The following is a 16,184-nucleotide window of genomic DNA, read 5'->3' on the forward strand; positions in this document are numbered from 1 at the left end:
GTTGCCTTTACTTCATCTTATTTGGGTATCGTCACCATAGTAGTCGTTGTTGAGAGGTTTCCAGATATGAAGAAGAAAATGAAAATATGTAAATAAAAGGTAAACCACGACTTAGTAAGAAATTTGTTAATTATAATTTTTAGATAATTATTTAATATGTATTTAGCAGCAGGTTTCTTCGGTTACAAAGAAGGGTAAAAGTGTATTATTATATAATATATACCGTGTATTCTAGCAGATTAGGTATAATAGCTAGATAGTGAATTATAAATTTTTTGTTAGCTATAGGATGCAATTTCCCTTACGAAATCCTAACTGGTCTCATGACTTACTCAAGAAAAAAAACCTAGTCTCATGACATAAATAGTCATAGAAGGTGTCCATACATTTTAAAGAAAACTATAGTCTTGTAATTTCTATTTCAGCTATCTTGCATCCACCTTATGGATCTGAAAGATTTTTGCCACATGATTTTTTTTGAGTAAAATATTTTATATGGTTAAGAAAATATAAAAAAATTGCATTATTTTTTGTTTGTAATATCATGAACACTTAAGCCATCAGAGGCATGCTCTGATGGTATTTAGGTGGATTTTTCAAGAATTAAATGATAAAAAGAAAAGATCAAAAGAGGTGTGGAAACCGAAATTCGCACTGTCGATTTACGTTTAAATTAGGAAACTAGGAAAACACTAATTTCCCAGATCGGTCCCGGATCTCTGCGAGAGCCAACGGCAAGTGACCAAATATATGCGGAAATCATGAAAAGATAACAAACGAGTTTAGAGAAAATAGTAAATTTTATTTCGAGTCCGCGTGAGAGCGTTGCGATCATTACAAGAGATCATAAAAGCTTTGGCTGCAAAGGCTGTCAGCGAGTTACCTAGTTCTAGCGGCCTAAAAGCTCAAACCTAGTTAACTCGCAGCTCGATAACAAAAGACGAAGAAAATACAGAAAAGGTTTTTGATTGATTTCGGACTGAACCTTATGAAAGGCTGCCTACGTACCCCTTTCGAGGATCAAGCCGAACGTAGTTCAAGAGTGAACCAAGAGATCGAACTGCTTGTGCACGTTCGTCTGGTAATCGGGTGCCAGTCATGGAAACAGAGAATGTCGAGAATAATGCCTCAGAGTTTCTAAGTGCCGAGAGTTCTGAGTCTAAAAAGTTGTCTCCCGTGCCTCTCGCCTAGGACTCCTTATATATTCGCTCCTAGGTCGGTTTACGCTTTTTCCTCTTCTGCCCTTAAGCCGTCATAACTTAAAAATGGAGATATTCCATTTTTCCCGATCTTTCTAATTATCTTCGAATACTTCGTATTTATCCGCAGAAACTTGACATTTATCTTTCCTTGCGAACCAGGCATAAACCGTCCTACGGTTTATGGTCTTTTGGTTAAGAAATCGTAAGTGGGTTTCGAGTCACGTCTTAGGTCTCTTTGGGCCGTTGTTTGACTCGAAACGTTTATTACGGCTTCTTTCGATAAAAACGAACTTTCTGCAGTTTTTATCGTAAAGTTCGATTGATGACTTCAAATGACGAGAAACATGAAATGGGTTGGATACGGTCTTCGGGAGATAGCATTAAAGGGTAGACGAGAATGCATGGATTCGTGTCGTATCGATTTTTTAAGAAAGCTCAGTCGCTACGTAGCGACCGAGCTCTCCCCGAAGCTCGGTCGCTACGTAGCGTCTGAGCCGTGTACGTGCTCGGTCGCTACGTAGCGACCGAGCCGTGTAAGTGCTCGGTCGTTACATAGCAACCAAGCTTCGGGGAGAGCTCGGTCACTACGTAGCGACCGAGCGGTGTACGTGCTCGGTCGCTACGTAGCGACCGAGCTTCGGGGAGAGCTTGGTCTCTACGTAGCGACCGAGCCGTGTACGTGCTCGGTGTTTATGTAGCGACCGAGCTTCGGTGAGAGCTCGGTCGCTACGTAGCGACCGAGCCGTGTACGTGCTTGGTCGCTACATAGCGACCGAGCTTCGGTGAGAGCTCGGTCGCTACGTAGCGACCGAGCTTCGGGGAGAGCTCGGTCACTACGTAGCGACCGAGCTTCGGGGAGAGCTCGGTAGCTACGTAGCGACCGAGCTTTGGTGAGAGCTCGGTCGCTACGTAGCGACCGAGCCGTGTACGTGCTTGGTCACTATGTAGCGACCGAGCTTCAGTGAGAGAGCGACCGAGCCGTGTACGTGCTCGGTCGCTACGTAGAGACCGAGCTTCGGTGAGAGCTCGGTCGCTACGTAGCGACCAGTTTTTGCGCTGGTTGCTACGCGACAACCTTGTTTGTGTCTTTCTCCGATTTTTCGTGAATGTGTTTTCTCCGCATGATTCTTCGTAAAAATAAACCTTTTTCTAAGATTTATTTTTCGTAAAAACGTTCATGCCGATTTTTACGGACTTTCAGACATTGATTCCGTCGTGACTGATTTTGACCCCAACAGTTAGCCCCCCAGATCGTTAGAACCATGAGCTTCTAGCGTGAGGTTTTAGCGAGTGGCTTGGCAAGTTCGGTAAGTTAGGCGGAATTAATGGTCGAAAAGGTCTGTGGTAAGTGGTATTCTCGCTCTTCTAAAAGTAGAGCGCGATAAGATTGGGGCTGCGCCTTATGACGGCTGCCTAAGTACCCTTGTTGAAGGGATCAAGCCTTTCGTAGTTCATCTTGGAGTAATGGTTCGTATGACTAGTTTTCCAGCGAGACCTTTACGGTCTGGTTTTTATGTAGAGGTTATCAGGCGTGTTGCTGGCGATGGAATTTTATATGGGTGTAGAAGGAAGAATACGAGTTGTCATCTCGTAATCTAACTCTGTGTGAACTGCTATATCTGTGATCTGTTTTGAGAGTTTTCTGCAGTGTGTAAACTTGCGGGATTTCTGAAGACGCTCGAATATTGGGAAAGAGACAAATTTTGGGATCTCGTATCAAGGTTTTTGATACTATGCCTAGAGATGTTAGAGACCAGTGCGCTGGGTTTAGGGCAAGACCTAGGTTTACTCCTGGTTTTAGAGGGTGCGATGACAAATTCGACTTACGTATCCCGTTTTAGTTTCATCCTGATTCCATACCGATTTAAAGTCCGCGATAGGTTCTCGGCTTATACGACTTGTATGGTTGGAACCGAGCATCTCTCCAAGGACAATTTTTAAGCCTCCTGGAAGTGCTGAGCAAAAAATTTGGGTTTCTTTTATAGCGCTATTATCCTTGTGTCGGATGTACGAGAGTCATCTCTACGAGATGGCTAAGTCTGTTTAGGACGTTAAGAGTTTGTTGTGATCAGCAACAAACTTAATGGTTAAAATTACCATTTCGAGTCTTCGCGAAGGATATGTTTTGAGAAGATGTTAGTGCGTATGATTGTCTGGTCTTCCAAGAAAGTGTTTTTATCGAGGAAGGAAATTTCGTCGAAGAACGAATCTTCAGGCGTCTGCGACGTCTCGCGATGCTGAAGATTTGTTATTCTTTCGTATGCCGCGTTTCGTGCTTGAAATGTTCGCGGGCTTGAAGATGTTTCGCGATGTTGCAAGGGATTAGTCTTAGCCCTGCGTTTGGGAAACATTCTGGTTTGACTACGGATGTTCGCAGCCAGAATTGTTGTTCCTGTTTGGATTTGATTTGCGATCGAGGAGTTAGGACCAAGGGGTCGCGTAAATTTGTCCCCGGAAAGAGGCATCCTCCTATACCGTGCTTTGTGTGGTGTTGGCCTTCCGAGATTTCTTTCGTGTCTATTTGAGGATGTTCCGTATAGCTATAGGAGCTCTGTTACGAGTTTTCCTTACATGCCGCATTTTACGAGTAAAACACAGCGGGCTTAAAGTGAATCGTAGTATATGGAACTTGGTCGATTTTTGACAAGTGGAACCTTTCCGTTAACTGTTTGGTTGTTAGGACTGAGTTTTGTTATGACGAATTTACCGTATGATTCCCGTTTTTGGGTGGTACGATAATTGTTTGTGTAATCGTTACTTGGCGTTTCAAGACAAATTCCGGATTACCGTTTAGCCATCAAGTTATTGGAGCGGTGGTCGCTCAATTTTTTTGGCTTTGCATGAAGGCTGTGCTCAGCTTTATAGCCAAGGACGTTGTTGCCAAAGGATTAGACCATGACACTTTCGTGCTGACAATAAGGTCAAGTCGGTTAGAATCGTCCTTAAAGGGGATGCTGTAACCTAGTTCGGCTTCGAAGGAAAGGCGTAATTGGGCGAGTGACGAATGGCGTTTATCGAGATTGATAGGCCGAGTATGCCCATGGTTGTAGAAAACGTTTTTCCACTTTAGGGTTAATTTATACGATGAAAGTTTCGTATAATGTTTCCTTTATTTGTATGGAAGTTGTTTCCTTTGTTTCCGAGGGAGATAAAGCCTAAGAAGCTCGATACAGAGCCCGTGCGGAGTCAGTTGCGGGGTGATTTCCTGCTCGGACGTGACCAAGCGGAATGAGAGCGGATGCCAGTGAGTCACGGGGCTAAAGAATGAGACCTTTCAGATCGTGGTGCGAGGAAGTAAAGTTTATATTGGTCGTCCAATGTCGGATCATACAGCTTGGTTTTTTTGCTATAAGGAAAGTACTTTTTCGTAAAACCTGTTATGTTTACTTTCGAAAGTTACTTCGTATGACATGATCTGATTATACAAAGGATTTTTTCCGTAAGTAACGGGCGACCGGTTTTTACGAATTTATTAAATTGACGCGACATATGGAGATGTCAAAATAACGATGTTTCCGCAGATTTTTGAGAAACGTTTTCGCTTTTGTTTTTATTCTTTGGTGAAAGTTTTTCTGAGTCACTCATGGAGTTTAACCAAAGGTTATTTCACCGAGATCTAGTCGTGAAACGTTTTTGCAGGTTTCTTGAATGAATCAGTTAAACAGCGATAGACTTAGTCGACGAGCGGGGAGGACATGTTCTCTTTGTCGTATTTTCTGTTACTTTTGTTCTTGATTTTGCTTTGTCGCAAATGTTTTTGATGTTTTTCCGTGAGTCGGTTGGTTCAACGGAAAATGAGAGTGATGCTTTGATGCCTGAAGATTTCTCGTATAATGATTCTTATACGAAACTCGTTTTATCAAATCGGAAAAGATCTTTATGACTTCAGCAAATCCTCGACTTTCATTCTGAATTTTGGCAGAGGTTTTCTAAACGAATGATTGCGATGATAGATGCTGCATAGTCTTTGAGAATTTTTCCAACATGTTTTGGATCAGTTCCTAGAGTTTAGACGAATCTCAGATTGTCGTTTGCTTTTAGGATGATCTTGACGAGACATCGCATTGTATGAATATTTTTCGGCATATTTCTACGAGAGTTTGCTTTGTCGAAAGTGTTTTCTTTATCTTGACGAGACATCGCATTGTTTGAATATGTTTTTGAAGTATGGTTGGATACGAGTATAGTATACGCACCTACTCCGTCCCTTTTTTCTCGAGGAATAAAATGATCGACAGTCCGAGTCGGTTTGAAGACGACGCTTGGACTGTGATTCGGTTGTTTCCAGGTTGAAGAATTGGAATATGTCGGTTCCGAGAGAATTGCCAGAAACGAATCGGTTTTAAGACGACGTTCATGTCTCTAGTTTTTTCTCTCCTTAGGAAGCGAGCTTGATATGCGTGGCGATCTTTTCTCGATTTTCGGAGAGTTTAGATCGGTTTGCAAGATCTGGACGAACAGTTATGGGACAATATATCGAGACAGGAAAAATCACCTAAGACTTAGTTCGCTAGACTATCCACCTAGGTTTTACGTTCCCTAAAGTTCTATGGCAGTCTCAAAGGCGTTTTTATTTCTTAGTAATTTCCTACGAAAACTCCAAGTCTGATTTCAAAAATTTCAAGTCGCAAATACCTTAGTTCTCTCGAAGATGCAGTTTTGTCTCTTCTCATTTTTGCTTGCTCATTTCCCCTTCTTCTTCTTGTGTATGTTCGCCTTTTTCGATATTGGTGTTTATTATTTGAAACTTGACATTTATCTTACGAACTTGACTGATATGAAGTCAATAAAAAGGTTCAACGTAATCGTATAGTTGAGGCGGCTAAGGTGTTAAGTTAACCGTTGCCGTATTATACAATTAATCTGAATCGACGCGAGAAAACTAGTCTTTGCGGTTTTTATTTTTTAGTAAAGTTTCAATGGTAACTCCAATCGAGACGAGACAAGAGACGTTTCGATCGATATTTAAAGGAGAACACAAAGATGGAGGTAAGGGCGAGTAGGAGCAAGCAAAGGAGTTTAGACGAGTTTTACTTGTTTTCGTCATAAAATCTCAACGGAAACTCCGATTGAGACGAAACGAAAACCGTTTCGATCGGGATTCAAAATAAAACACAAAGGAGGAGCCTTTTGAGGCCTGACAGGTCGCTATGTAGTGAGTAGAAGTAAGCCAAGAAGTGTCCTACTTTTTTTTTACGTAAAATCTCAACGGAAACTCCGATTGAGACGAAACGAAAAGCATTTTGATGAAGATTCAAAAGATAACGCAAAGGAGGACTTTTCTGAGGCCTGACAGGTCGCTATGTAGCGAGTGGAGGTTTGACAGGTCGCTACGTAGCGAGTGGAAGCAAGCCAAGAAGAGTCCTACTTGTTTTCGTCGTAAAATCTCAACGGAAACTCCGATTGAGACGAAACGAAAAGCATTACGATGAGGATTCAAAAGAGAACGCAAAGGAGGACCCTTTTAAGGCCTGACAGGTTGCTACGTAGCGAGTGGAGAGTTGGCTTGAGCTCGGTCGCTACGTAGCAACCGAGCCGTGTGCTTGCTTGGTCGCTACGTAGCGACCGAGCTGTGTAATCGATATGTTGCGCTTCCTTTTTCCGCGATTAACCTAGGGGTTTTCTGCGGTTTTTGGGAGAACAAGATTTACCCTTCCGAAATGTTTTCGGAAAGCGTGTTTTGGAAAAATCCTTACGCATTGAGATTTCTTTTGTTCGGTAATGAGCCAAACTTGTGGGGTTTGATAAGATTTATCGTTTCCCTTGATGTTTAAAAAGAGAAATCGCGAGCTCGTTTCATTGCACTTCCTGTGGCGAAAAGTCGCAGCAAGGTTTTCGATTTTCTCAAGAACTGTGGCGTTTGCATAGGCGTTAACCATAGGCGGAGTGGCGGCTGGAGTTTTCTTACCAGCGTTGTTGCGAACTGCAATTTTCTCTTTCGTATTACCAGACATTGTTTTGATCAAGCATTTTGCGGCTATGAGTTAGAGTAATCCGTACCCCCCTCCTTCTAGCGTCAAACTGTGGGAACAGAAATTTGCACTGTCGATTTACGTTTAAATTAGGAAACTAGGAAAACCCTAATTTCCCAGAGGTCCCGGATCTCTGCGAGAGCCAACGGCAAGTGACCAAATATATGCAAAAATCATGAAAAGATAACAGACGAGTTTAGAGAAAACAGTAGAACTTATTTCGAGTCCGCGTGAGAGCGTTGCGATCATTACAAGAGATCATAAAAGCTTTGGCTGCAAAGGCTGTCAGCGAGTTACCTAGTTCTAGCGGCCTAAAAGCTCAAACCTAGTTGACTCGCAGCTCGATAACAAAAGACGAAGAAAATACAGAAAAGGTTTTTGATTGATTTCGGACTGAACCTTATGAAAGGCTGCCTACGTACCCCTTTCGAGGATCAAGCCGAACGTAGTTCAAGAGTGAACCAAGAGATCGAACTGCTTGTGCACGTTCGTCTGGTAATCGGGTGCCAGTCATGGAAACAGAGCATGTCGAGAATAATGCCTCAGAGTTTCTAAGTGCCGAGAGTTCTGAGTCTAAAAAGTTGTCTCCCGTGCCTCTCGCCTAAGACTCCTTATATACTCGCTCCTAGGTCGGTTTATGCTTTTTCCTTTTCTGCCCTTAAGTCGTCATAACTTAAAAATGGAGATATTCTGTTTTTCCCGATCTTTCTAATTATCTTTGAACACTTCGTATTTATCCGCGGAAACTTGACATTTATCTTTCCTTGTGAACCAGGCATAAACCGTCCTACGGTTTATGGGCTTTTGGTTAAGAAATCGTAAGTGGGTTTCGAGTCACGTCTTAGGTCTCTTTGGGCCGTTGTTTGACTCGAAACGTTTATTACGGCTTCTTTCGATAAAAATGAACTTTCCGCGGTTTTTATCGTAAAGTTCGATTGATGACTTCAAATGACGAGAAACATGAAATAGGTCGGCTACGGTCTTCGGGAGATAGCATTAAAGAGTAGACGAGAATGCATGGATTCGTGTCGTATCGATTTTTTAAGAATGCTTGGTCGCTACGTAGCGACTGAGTCGTGTGCGTGCTCGGTCACTACGTAGCGACCAAGCCATGTACGTGCTCGGTCGCTACGTAGCGACCGAGCTTCAGGGAGATCTCAGTTGCTTCGTAGCGACCGAGCTTTGGTGAGAGCTCGGTCGTTACGTAGCGACCGAGCTTTGGTGAGAGCTCGGTCGCTACGTACCGACCGAGCCGTGTACGTGCTCGGTCTCTACGTAGCGACCGAGCTTCGGGGAGAGCTCGGCCGCTACGTAGCGACCGAGCCGTATACGTGCTCCGTCGTTACGTAGCGACCGAGCTTTGGTGAGAGCTCGGTCGCTACATAGCGACCGAGCTTAGCGACCGAGCTTTGGTGAGAGCTCGGTCGCTACGTAGAGACCGAGCTTCGGGGAGTGCTCAGTCGCTACGTAGCGAGGGAGCTTCGGAGAGTGCTCGGTCGCTACGTAGCGACCGAGCCGTGTACGTGCTCGGTCGTTACGTAGCGACCGAGCTTCGGTGAGAGCTCGGACGTGCTCGGTCGCTACGTAGCGACTGAGCTTCGGTGAGAGCTCGGTTGCTACGTAGCGACCGAGCTTTGGTGAGAGCTCAGTCGCTACGTAGCGACCGAGCCGTGTACGTGCTCGGTCGCTATGTAGCGACCGAGCTTCGGGGAAAGCTCGGTCGCTACGTAGCGACCGAGCTTCGGTGTGAGCTTGGTCGCTACATAGCGACCGAGCCGTGTACGTGCTTGGTCGCTACGTAGCGACCGAGCCGTGTACGTGCTCGGTCGGTATGTAGAGACCGAGCTTCGGTGAGAGCTCGGTCGCTACGTAGCGACCAACTTTTGTGCTGGTTGCTACGCGGCAACTTTGTTCGCGTGTTTCTCAGATTTTTCGTGATTGTATTTTCTCCGCAAGATTCTTTTTAAAAATAAATATTTTTCTAAGATTTAGTTTTCGTAAAAACATTCATGCCGATTTTTACGGACTTTCAGACATTGATTCCGTCGTGACTGATTTTGACCCCAACAAGAGGTGAAAGAGAAGAGGATTATCTGATGATATCCAAAGTGTTGAGAATCTGATCCGGCAAGCTGTCAATTGTCCTTATTATTTTATAATAATTATTGTTTTGAGAATTATCTGATGATATCCAAAGTGTTGAGAATCTGATCCGGCAAGCTGTCAATTGTCCTTATTATTTTATAATAATTATTGTTTTGAGAATGTCACTTTAAGTACTACTGAGGTTGATGTTCTAACCTCCGGTTCCACCAACAGTCAAGTCTCCCTGCTCAAAATTGTCCTTCAAACTGTTAATTGTACGTTCTGAAAAGAACCATTTTCGTCAATCAAACATGGTGAAAGGTTTCAAATCTGTGGTTTCACCTACATCCAATAATAGGTTTAGACGGACCAGATAAGACCATTTTTATCCTAAATACCCTTTCTTAATTTATTTTTAATAGAATTTAAAGAGTTAATTTTGGTAAGAGAGTTGATTAAGAACCTTGAGACTTTTTCTCCCTCCATTGCAAGTTTCTTATATTAGGTTTCTTAAAAAAAAATATTAAACATTTGTTATTAAAATTTAATTTTTTTATTACATAAAACATAATAAAATATTACATTGTAAACATATATTTTTAAATTAAAACATGAAAACAAAGATTAGTAAAACAAACTAGAATATTTGAAAGAAGCATCCGAGCTCAGTTGTTGTCTTCATCACGTCCAAATTTAAACCATACATGTTCAACTAAATCATCTTTCAGTTGTTGATGCATCTGTCTATCACGAATTCTAATTCGAACACCCATCATATTGGCGATATTTGTAGGCATATCTGTAGAGAAATCAAGATCGACATGTGAACTTCCGTTGTCTTCTGCTTGTTGGAACTTCGAAGGACCATACTGAGTGTATCCATCTCGTTCGTCTTCTACTATCATATTATGGAGTATGATACATGCTCGCATAATCTTCCCAGTTTTGACTTTATCCCAAAAAAGTGCTGGATTTTTAACAATGGCAAAGCGAGCTTGCAAGACTCCAAAAGCACGCTCGACATCCTTTCGAACAGCTTCTTGACGTTGAGCAAATAAAACTGCTTTCGACCCTTGTGGTAGTTGAGTAGATTGGATAAAAGTTACCCATTTCGGATAAATACCATCGGTGAGATAGTAAGTCATATGATACTCTCTTACATTGACATAGTAAGTGACTTCCGGAGTATGACCCTTTATTATGTCATCAAAAACATGTGAGCGATCAAGAACATTGATATCGTTTAAGGTACCTGGAGGTCCAAAAAACGCATGTCATATCCAGAGATCGTATGAAGCAACCGCCTCTAAAACAATTGTTGGTTTACCCGAACCACGAGAATATTGCCCTTTCCAAGCGGTGGAACAATTCTTCCACTCCCAATGCATACAATCGATGCTTCCTATCATTCTGGGAAATCTACGATACTCTCCAACATCTAGTAGACGTTGAAGATCAGCCGGTGTTGGTCTTCTTAGGTACTCATCGGCAAACAAATATATAATTCCTTCCACAAAATTTTCCACGCATAACCGAGTTGTTGTTTCACCGAGCCGGAGGTATTCGTCGACCGCATCAGCAGCTGAACCATATGCCAATACACGAATGGCAATCAAATAATTCCAGTTCACATTCACAATCAATTCACAGTTCAAATTTATCTAACCTGAAATATCTTGCCTCTTCATATGTCCAAACCACATACCTCTTCTTTGAAGAAACTCCAACTCTCTTTATCCGTCCATCTGAAAAGGAAACGCAAGAAACAAAATCAACATTAGAACGATTCAGACACAAGATAGATTAAAAAAACAAATACTGAGACATCATCTCTTGAATCAGTAGACATAAACAAACACAAGAACTGATCGACTTAAACAAAGATAGAGACATAACTATCCAACACAACGGATTGATATATTAAGACACCTTGATTAATCATCTCTTGAATCACGGGACACAAACAAACTCTTGGCAACGCATGAGACACATGAAGAATTATAATGTGATCGATATTAACAAACACAGAGACATAAACTATCGCAAGAATGATTAACAAACACAGACAGAGACATAACCGAGTTGAATCAAGAGACATAAACAAACACAAGAGACGCATGCAACACAACAAACAAATCAATATAACAACGAATGATTCAGACATAGAAACAAAAAAACTTAGCTTTTACTTTCGGTTTGATTTCGTCGAGGATAGCCACGGGCCGGAGAGAGAGGTGGAGTGAAGCTTGATCTACGTGAGCCATCGTGGAGAGCGAGAGATCGATATGCGGAGTCGTCGAGGAGATCGAGAGGGAGGCAGAATCGTCGAAGAGAGCGACGGAGACGCAGATTCGTCGACGAGATCGAGAGAGAGAGAGACGGAATCATCTAGGAGAGCGAGGGAGATGTGGATTCGTCGAACAAAGAGAGAGAGAGAGAGAGAGAGAGAGAGAGGTGACGATTCCACCGATAGAGACTCCGGCTGATGCCGTCAACAAGGAGGTATCATCGTCGCGGAGAGATCACCGTTTCGCCTTCGGTTTCGCCTCGAGAGAAAGAGAGAAGACGAGACAGTTGTGAGAGAGAGAGAGATGTTGAATGAATGACACGTGCCCCTTGAAACTCCGTCTCTAATGCTCTTGATTAAGAGACGTTTTCACCTTAATTAGCTTTTTTTTTAAATCAAAAACACCTAAAAACGCGGATTAGAAAACTGTGGGAACCGAAATTCACACTGTCGATTTTCGTTTAAATTAGGAAACTAGGAAATCCCTGATTTCCCAGAAGTCCCAGAGATCTGTTAATACCACATGCTAAGCAATCAGAACACGAGATATCAACGACAAAGTACAATAATCGTAAAAAGAGAGCAAAATAGATCTTATTCCGAATCCGTGTTTGAGCGTTACAACAAGGTATAAGCCTGGGCTCAAGAGCTGTCGGCGAGATTCCTAGTTCTAGCAACCCTAAGACGGCTAAACCTAATTGAGTCGCAGCTTGAAATAACAAAAACGGAAATATGCCTAAATCGCTCTAAGTGCTAAGTTTGCTCCGAAAAAAGTCTCCTTCCATGCCTCTCACCTAGGACTCCTTATATACTGGCTCCTAGGTCGGTTTAAGCTTTTCCTCTTCTGCGCTTAAGCCGTCATAGCATAAAAATGGAGATATTCCATTTTTTCTGATCTTCGTAATTATCATCAAAATTTCGTATTTGTCTGCGGAAACTTGACATTTATCTTTCCTTGTGAACCATGCGTAAACCGTCCTGCGGCTTACGGGATGTTGGTTAAGAAATCATAAGTTGGGCCTCGTGCCATGTCTTAGGTCCCTTTGGGCGGTCTTCTGACTCGAAGCGTTTATTACGGTTTTTTTCGCTAAAGAACGAACTTTCCACGATTTTTACCGTAAAGTTTGATCGATGACTTAGAATGACGGGAAACATGAAATGGGTTCGCTACGGTCTTCGGGAGATAGCATCAAAGGGTAGACGAGAATGCATGGACTAATGTCGTATCGACGTTTCGGAAGAGCTCGGTCGCTGCAGAACGGACGCTCGGTCTCTACATAGCGACCGAGTTTGCTCGAGGTCGATCGCTATGTAGCGACCGAGATTGGCTCGAGATCGGTCGCTACGTAGCAACCAAGCAGAACGTGACGCTCGGTCGCTACGTAGCGACCGAGGTTGGCTCGAGCTTGGTCGCTACGTAGCGACCGGACAGCGTGCATGTGCGGTAGTTGCGTAATGACCGAGCTTGGTTCGTCCGTGTTCTGATCGTCATACTCGGACCTATCCGTAGCTGTTCTGGGTATGTTTCCGATGGCTTATGTTTGATCTAAATAGAATTCGAACGAAGCTTTATCTCGGGAACATACGTTACGTTCTCTTGATCGAGCATGATTTGTTGCGGAAAGACATACTTGTATTTTGTGGGGATTTGGACGTTAACTTCGTCGTAACCGTTTTCAACCCCAACATATAACTTTCGTAAAAACGTCCATGCCGATTTTTACGGAATTTCATACATTGATTCCGTCGTGGCCGATTTTGACCCCAACAGTTAGCCCCCCAGCTCGTTAGAATCATGAGCTTCTAGCGTGAGGTTCTAGCGAGTGGCTTGGCCAGTTAGGCAAGTTAGGTGAGTTGGGCGGAATTAATGGTTGAAAAGGTCTGTGGTAAGTGGTCTTCTCGCTCTTCTAAAAGTATAACGCGATAAGATTGGGGCTGCGCCTTATGACGGCTGCCTACGTACCCTGGTCGAAGGGATCAAGCCTTTCATAGTTCGTCTTGGGGTTAAGGTTCTAATGACTAGTTTTCCAGCGAGACCTTTATGGTCTAGTTTTTATGTAGAGATTATCAGGCCTGTTGTTGCCGATGGCATTTTATATGGGTGTAGAAGGAAGACTACGAGTTGTCATCTCGTAATCTAACCTTGCGGGATTATCCCTTGTGTGAACTGCTATATCCGTGATCTGTTTCGAGAGTTTTCCGCAGTGTGTAAACTTACAGGATTTCTGAAGACGCTAGAATATTGGTAAAGAGACAAATTTTGGGATCTCGTATTAGGGTGTTTGATACTATGCCTAGAGATGTTAGAGACCAGTGCGCTGGGTTTAGGGCAAGATCTAGGTTTACTCCTGGTTTTAGAGGGTGCGATGACTAATTCGACGTACGTATCCCGTTTCAGTTTCATCCTGATTCCATACCGATTTAAAGTCCGCGATAGGTTCTCGGCTTATACGACTTGTATGGTTGGAAACGAGCATCTCTCCAAGGATAATTTTTATGCCTCCTGGAAGTGCTGACCAAAAATTTTGGGTTTCTTTTATAGCGCTATTATCCTTGTGTCGGACGTACGAGGGTCATCTCTACGAGATGGCTAAGTCTGTTTAGGACGTTAAGAGTTTGTTGTGATCAGCAACAAACTTAATGGTAAAAATTACCATTTTGAGTCTTCGCGAAGGACATGTTTTGAGAAGATGTTAGTGCGTATGACTATCTGGTCTTCCGAGAAGATGTTTTTATCGAGGAAGGAAATTTTATCGAAGAATGAATCTTCAGGCGTCTGCGATGTCTCGCGATGCTGAAGATTTGTTATTCTTTCGTATGCCGTGTTTCGTGCTTGAAATGTTCGTGGGCTTGAAGATGTTTCGCGATGTTGCAAGGGTTTAGTCTTAGCCCTGCGTTTGAGAAACATTCTGGTTTAACTACGGATGTTTGCAGCCAAAATTGTTGTTCCAGTTTGGATGCTAATAATTTGATTTGCAATCGAGGAATTAGGAGTGAGGTGTTGCGTAAATTTGTCCATGGGAAGAAGCGTTTTCCTTCACAGTGCTTTGTGAAGTGTTGGCCTTCCAAGATCTATTTCGTGCATTTTTGAGGATGTTTTGTATAGCTCTAGAAGCTTTGTTACAAATTTTTCCTTTCATGCCGCGTATTATGGGTAAAACGTTGCGGGGTTAAAGTGAATTGTGGAGCGTATTGAACTTGGTCAATTTTCGAAAAGTTTAGATTTTGCGTTAAACATTTGGTTGTTAGGACTGAGTTTCGTTACGAAGAATTTATCATATGACTTCCGACTGTGTGCTATACGATAATTATTCTCTTAATAGTCACATAACGTTTTTAGACAAATCGTAGATTGTCGTTTAGCCGTTAAGTGATGGAGCGAATGTTTCTCAAATAGTTTGGCTTGGCGTGAGGGATGTGTTCACTCAGATAGCCAAGGATGTTGTAGGTCAAGGATTATACCATGGTACTTTAACATTTAAGGTCATGTTATGATCGTCCTTAAAGGGGATGGCAAATATTGGTTTGGACCTTTAGTGGAAGGCGTAATTTGCCGAGGGCCAAAGAGCGCTTGTCAAGATTGATAGGCCAAGTTTACTGGGGTTATCCATGCTAATATGGCCGACAGTCGTAGAAAACAATTCTCCGCTCTTGGTTTCAGTTATACGACGAATATTTCGTATAATGTGACCTATAGTCTTATGAAAATCGAGTCTTTTTTGCATGAGGAAGACGAAGCCCAAGAGGTTTGCTACATAACCAGTGTGGAGTCAGTGGCGGGACGACTGCCTTCTCGGATGTGACCGAGGGAAAAGAAAAGCAGAAGGCAGCGAGCCGCAGGGTTCTTCATAAAGCCTGTTATGTTAACTTTAGAAAGTTTCTTCGTAAGACTTGGTCTGATTGTACGAAGGATTTTTCGCGTAAGCAACGGGGACCGGTTTTACGAAGGTTGTAGATCGGTGATATGTATACATATGTTAAAGTAGCGTTGTTTCTGTGGGTTTTACGAAAAATGTTTCTGCTGTGATTTCGATCCTAGGTGAAAGTTGCTTGGAGTTACTCATGGAGTGTTACCGAAGTTTATTTCATTACGATCTAGTCGCAGAACGTTTTTCATAGGTTTTATGAGAGGATTATCATGACACATTCGTTTCTGGAACGAATTGGTCAACCAGAGGTGGATCTAGCCACCATCTGGAGGAAAGCGTCTCTTTGTGCACGATGCTACATATGTTCTCAATTTTTCTTCGTCACAAATGTTTTCGATGCTTTTCCGTGACTCACTTGGTACAACGGAAACTGAAAGAAATGCTTTGGTGATTGAAGATTTCTCGTAGAAATTTTTAAACGAAACTGGCTTTCTAAAAACTGGAAAGAGCTTCAATACTTTGGCTAATCGTCGAGTTTCAGTTTGATATTGGTACATGTTTTCTGTACGCATGATTGCGACATGAAATGATGTATAGTCTTTGAGATTATGTTCATGATCGTCTGGATATGTTGCTAGCGTTTAGACAAATTTTAGATTGTCGTTTGTCTATTTGAGACGATTTTCTTTGACAAAATCGTTTTCTTGACGATTTGCAAAAGTTTTTGAAGTTTGGGAGTATACGAGTATAGTATACATACCTACTCCCT

The sequence above is a fragment of the Brassica napus genome, chromosome C9 (genome assembly GCF_020379485.1).
Source record: "Brassica napus cultivar Da-Ae chromosome C9, Da-Ae, whole genome shotgun sequence".
Taxonomy (NCBI): Eukaryota; Viridiplantae; Streptophyta; class Magnoliopsida; order Brassicales; family Brassicaceae; genus Brassica; species Brassica napus.